The sequence below is a fragment of the Halichoerus grypus genome, chromosome X (assembly GCF_964656455.1).
Source record: "Halichoerus grypus chromosome X, mHalGry1.hap1.1, whole genome shotgun sequence".
Lineage (NCBI taxonomy): Eukaryota > Metazoa > Chordata > Mammalia > Carnivora > Phocidae > Halichoerus > Halichoerus grypus.
Genome location: NC_135727.1, coordinates 130,483,044 through 130,489,170, shown reverse-complemented (window position 1 = coordinate 130,489,170; position 6,127 = coordinate 130,483,044).

Genomic DNA, 6,127 nt, shown 5'->3' with positions numbered 1-6,127 from the left:
CTTTCCTTCTTCCTGCACCACCATGATGTACGTATGACTCCTTGCCTGAGTTTGCTAGGGCTGCCTTCACAGATCTCCACAAGCATGGTGGCTCCAAACACAGAGATTCGTTCTCTCTCAGTGCTGGAAGCCAGAAATCCAAAATCAAAGCATGGGCAGGACCGTGCTTCCTCTGAAACTCTGGGTAGAATCCTTCATTGCTTGGATCTGTCCCAACTTCTGGTGGTAGTCAGCAATGCTTGGTGTCCCTTGGCTTGTGTATACACCAGTCCTGTCCCTGTCTCCAACTTCTTGGGACCTTCTTCCCTTTCTGTGAGCCCACCCCCAAATTTCCCTCTCTTTAAAAGAACACCTGTCATTGTATTAGTAGGACGTCATCCTAACAACTGCAAAGATCCTATTTCCAAATAAGGAAACATTCACAGGTAATAAGTTTTAGGACATCAACATATGCTTTCTGGGGAGCCCATTCAATCCACAACACTCCTACATAACCAGTAAACTATCTGTAATTGTTCTGTAACTTGCTCAGCAGAACACGGCTTGTGTTGTTGGACTGGTATCAGACCCCTGACCATCCTATCGAGTGCCCATGCATAACTCTGAACACAAATAACCGTATTTATATTGGATATTGAACAAGGATTTTGTTTTTCTCCTAAGTGATCCCAGGTAGCCATCTTGGACCTTATTCATCCATAAGAGGATTATTTACAAAAAGGCTGATTCATGTCTCCACCACTCATTTTCCTACGGTTTCCAACACATCCGTATTTTATGATCCATCTTATGAGATGTTTCATTTTGAATTTAGGATGTCACAGAAGATAATCTGAGAATTTTAGCCTGAGAAAGATCTTCTGAGACTTTCTCACCAAAGACCCTTATTTTATGGGTGAAGGAGATAGAGTGTGCAGTGATGAAGGGGATTGACCAAGGCCACATAGGAGCACGAGCAGGATGACCTGCTCGAGACCGCAGGTTGGTGACCCCGGATTCAGGAGTCCTCTTATATCCCAACTGTGTCCCTTCCATGTTCCCAAGTCACACGTTGCCCTGAAGGCTGTAGGAAAAAGCAAGCCATGTCCAGCTGAGGACACACTTTCCATTGTGCACCATGGAGAGCAAGTGTGCTTCTCACCAGTCAGGTGTCTTTGGGCCTTCGTGCTTTAGTGGTTCCATCGGCAAAATGCCAGTAACAACTGGACCTCCATGACAGCACTTTTGTGAAGATTCGTGGAGATAATTTCTATAAAAGACTTAGCATATGGTCCCATACAGAGCACTAGATAAGTATTTGCTTTTCCATGAGCTGTCTTGAAGATACCTTTAAATTTTTGAGTTAAAGTATGAGGTCTGTCTGGGGCGCCTGGGTGGCTCAGTCGGTTAAGCATCTGCCTTACAGTATTGTGTAAACATAACTTCAAAATGCACCAAGAAAACAAAACAAACAAAACACAAAAAGATTCATTTGACTCGCTTTATTCCAACACCAGCTTTATTGAGGTGGTCTGGAACCAAACCAGCAATATCTCCGAATAAACCTGTAAAGTTTAAGGACATACACCATATTGGGGTATTAGAAACATATCAATAACTTTATGGTCTTTGGCTTGCAATATTACAACCCTCACATTTTATGTCTAAATAAGAGTTGAAGGGTTAACACTACCTTTTGTTAAATAGGACAAATCATTCCAAAAGTTGCTTTAAAAATATTTTTTCTGTCAGATATGGTCAAATGAGAAGAATTGAATATTTGAATATTTCTGAGTCTTGAGGCACCTGGGTGGCTCAGTTGGTTAAACATCTGCCTTCAGCTCAGGTCATGATCTCAGGGTCCTGGGATCGAGCCCCGCGTTGAGCTCTCTGCTGAGCAGGGAGTCTGCTTCTCCCTCTCCCTCTGCCCCTTTCCCTGCTCACGTGCACTCTCTCTCTCAAATAAATAAATAAAATCTTTAAAATGTAAAGTATGTCATAAATCAAAATGGCGCATGCCTTGGCCATTTGTCAAAATGGCCGTGGGTTAACCGTTGTCTCAAAATGGAGTTGTAGATCATAAAATCCCCTCTACAGAGGCCCCTGGGTGACTCAGTCGGTTAAACGTCTGACTCCTCTTCATTTTGGCTCAGGTCATGATCTCGGGGTCCTGGGATCGAGCCCCAGGTTGGGCTCCCTGCTCAGCGGGGAGTCTGCTAAAGACTCTCTCTCCCTCTCCCTTTGCCCCTCCCCCTGCTCGTGCTCTTTTTCTCTCTCTAAAATAAACAAATAAATCTTTAAAAAAATAAGATAAAATAAAACGAAGTCCTCTCTAGATATATAGTAACTTAAAAATGTCTATTTTCTAAGTTGGTATCGGGCAGGCTGTACCTTCTTTTCATTTTGCTGTGAAACTAAAATGTTTTAAAAATATTTTACATATAAAAAATTTCTTTCCTTTCTGCCATCCTTAATAGCTAATAATCTAAGCTTTATTGAGCGCGTGATGCTTTTAGTCATTAGATTAACTTAACCACTAGGGGGCACACAAATATAGCTGTGTGCATCCCTGACTCAAAATCCCTAAGAAACAACTTTCTAAATGTATACATTTCTTTCTTTCTTTTTTTTTTTAAATAAAGGTAGCATAAATTTAAACTCCATTGCCGAAAAGGGAATTTTCAAGGGACGGACACTCTTTTCAATGTATCTGCTCTGACTGGATCAAGAAATTGGCCCCCACCTGCTTTGTGCATTTTTAGGGATAATTATGTTACATACATGCCCCAAATTGATGGGATTGGGGTGGTATGACCTAAATTTTCTAGTAGGAATCGCAAAAAGCAAAAATTAAAGAAGAACACACAGTCAGAACAAGAGAGAATGCTCAATGTGCATAAATTATCATCTGGATTTTTCTAAGCAATAATACATTGATTACAAGTAGTATCTGTGATGTGTTTTGCTCATCCATCCTGACTACGGTGAAGCATTAATCGGACGCCTAGAAAATTCCAGACAAACGAGGAGCAAAGATGCATCGTTTCTCCTATCTAAGACCCTCTTGTTCAAGGGATTGGGGAAAGAATGGTAACTCAAGGTGGGATACGCACACAAATACTTCCAATTTGTTTTGTTGCACTCAGCAGCTACTCTTCCGATCTGGATATAACGTGTCTAAAGAAGCAGTGCATTTTAAAACCCAAATCTCTCATGAAATGTGACTCTGGATGCCAGTGGGCTTCTGGAGGAAATCCCCAGTTGGATGGATTGGCAGATGGGAAGGACCCGTAGGGCTAGCATTTATGTGGCCTCTGGTACTGAAACCCAGCCTCTGGACAGATTGAGTGTCCAGGACACAGCGGGCTGTCCAGAAACAGCCCAAGTATTCAAGAAGGTCAGTCCATGTGGGTCGTCTGGATTCCTCGGGGAGGGGGATTTGGGATGAGGGGCACTTAGCCAGCCACCTCTGGATGGTGCCAAGGCAACAATAAATATTTTCCGGTGGCATTCTGTAGGATGGGCGTCAGGATGGAAATATGGATTTCTGACTCAGAAAGCTTGCTACCGCCTCCCCAGGCATGTTCTACACAATCTTCTACTGCATTTAGATAAAAGGCAAACAAAACTTCCACCAGGGAAATGCGAATACCCCCCACACCTCCCTCACCGTTATCTTTCCTTAACTGTAAGGAAATCCCTACTTCTTTTTAGCAGAATTTTAATCAGTGATGCAGACACCTTGCCACCCCGAAATCCAAATTGAGGTCCGTGCCTGAGGGACCGTTCCAAAAATCTAATTGTTAAGAAATACGCACAATCTGCATGTTTGCAAAGACAGGCTTTGTGTATCTGAACCTACTGTTGTGGGTTCTCAGTCTGAGCGATAACTACGTACGCAAGTTCAGTCTGGGGGTGTCCTCTTTTGTGGTCAGGACGGGCTGTGTAATTTGAGGGGCACCGTGCGGAATGAAAACCCTGGGCTCTGTCTTTCAAAATCCTTAAGGATGTGGGGATGGGGACGGCAGAGGGTTAAGCCAGGTGTGGCCATCGCTGGGGGGAGGGGCTCCTGTGTGACTGCATAGGGGTGCGCATCAGGAAGCCCGCCCTGACCGCAGGTGATTTTCCCCGCGAGTGTCTTCCAGGACCTGTGCTGGCATTCTGGGACGAGCTACGGTACTTATCAAAAGCATCTCTGACATTTGAGGTGGGACTGGATGTGCATAAACCTGTACCAAACGCTCTTGATGTCTAAGATAAGAGCTATCTCTAGGCTGACGCTGAAGGATGGGAAGGAGCTGACATTGCAAGGATCCAGCGGTGGAGGAAAGACATACAACTAGGGTTTATGACCCGAGATGGGTGGCTTCCAGCAGGTCCCTGCAGGCCTGCGTGAAATGGGGAAAAAGCGGTTGAGGTCCCGCACAGCAGCTTATAGGATGTGCCCAAGGGGCAGGGAAGGCGTGGTGGGTTTTAAGGAGGGCAGGTCTTTATTTGGCCATCACTCCAGCTGCTGTGGGGGTGAAGGAGGTCATACACAGGACACAGGCACAGGAGGGGAGATGGTGGTGGCAGCAGACCACGTGGCCGATGATGGTGGCCTCACCCACAGGAACGGTATTAGAGATGGTGAAGGATGCCTGGCTTTTCAACATGTGTCGCCAGTAGAAGTAACCGGACTTGCTGCTAGCTGGTTCTGAGGAAGGGATGCAAAGGAACAGAAAGGATGCTTATCGCACGTGACTTCCCGCTTCCTTGTTTAAGCAGATGGAGAGATGCTGGGGCCATTTGCAAAGATGGCGGCTGGAGGGAGGAATCCACAGGTGGAAAGCTCTGAGTTTGAGGTGGGGCCACCAAATGTCCAGGTGGGAATACCAAGGAGGCGGGACATGGTGAAGACTGGGTAAGAGGCACCGTTGGTCTGGGGATGGTGGGGGGGGACTCCCTGGGTTTGTTCCCTCACACATTCAAGAGCAAAAAGAGAGACATGTTCCCTTTCTACATCGCGTAGACTTGTCTGCTTTGTATGAGAGCCCAGGAGACACCACGTGGGGGTCCCTCCCGAACTGGGATTTGCAGAATGCCTGTGTTGTCCGGCAGGAGCAGGAATAAAAGAAAGAGTCTGCCGGTGTTAATGAAATCATTTCCAAGTCACACTTGCCCCCGGATTGAAGGTCAGTCTTCCCATGATCGTGATGACAGTGGTTTGAATCTGTAAGTTCACAAGCTCAACGCTCGCTCGGGAAAAGCTCTTACGCCAAACAAGTTGTACTGACTACCTCTGAATTCCCTTTCCCCTGTGGGTCTGTTTTTCCTTCTTTCTGATAAAGGAAAGACGTTCTACCTTGAGTGTTTAATTTTGTACACGAAGCATCTCTGGCAGGTGGAAAGCGGTGTGTCATCTCCGTTCCGGTCCCTGTGCAATGCTATTGCTTTCCCTGGAGCTGGAGACGGCAAGACAGGAAGGATGTGGCACAGACGGGAACAGCCCTGGGGAACAACTTTCTTAGGCCAGGAAACCAAGACTCAGCTGGACACCCACACACCTTTGAGAGGCCGGGCCCTCACAGCCCCACTTCCAAACAGGTGCCCATTCTGCTTTCATCCAGGAGTGATTCCTGCATAAAGAGACAAAGGAAATGGGTGTTGCTAAAAACTTAGAGGCCAAGAGATCCAGGAAATATCTGTAGGAGTGTCCTAGGGGAGCTGTAACAAATGACCAGAGACAAAGTGGTTTAAAACCCCAGGAATTCATCCTCCTCCAGCTCTGGAGACCAGAAGTCTGAGATCCAGGCGGGGCAGGACCGCTGAGATCCAGGAGGGGCAGGACCGCTGAGATCCAGGCGGGGCAGGACCACTGAGATCCAGGCGGGGCAGGACCACTGAGATCCAGGAGGGGCAGGACCACTGAGATCCAGGTGGGGCAGGACCACTGAGATCCAGGCGGGGCAGGACCACTGAGATCCAGGAGGGGCAGGACCACTGAGATCCAGGCGGGGCAGGGCCGTGCTCCCTCCTGAGGCTCCAGGGGAGGATCCTTCCTGCCTGTTCCAGCTTCTGGGGGCTCCAGACATCCCTGGGCTTTTGGCCACATCCCTCCTGTCTCTGCCTCCATCCTCACGTGGCTTTTCCTCTGTGTGTGTGTCTC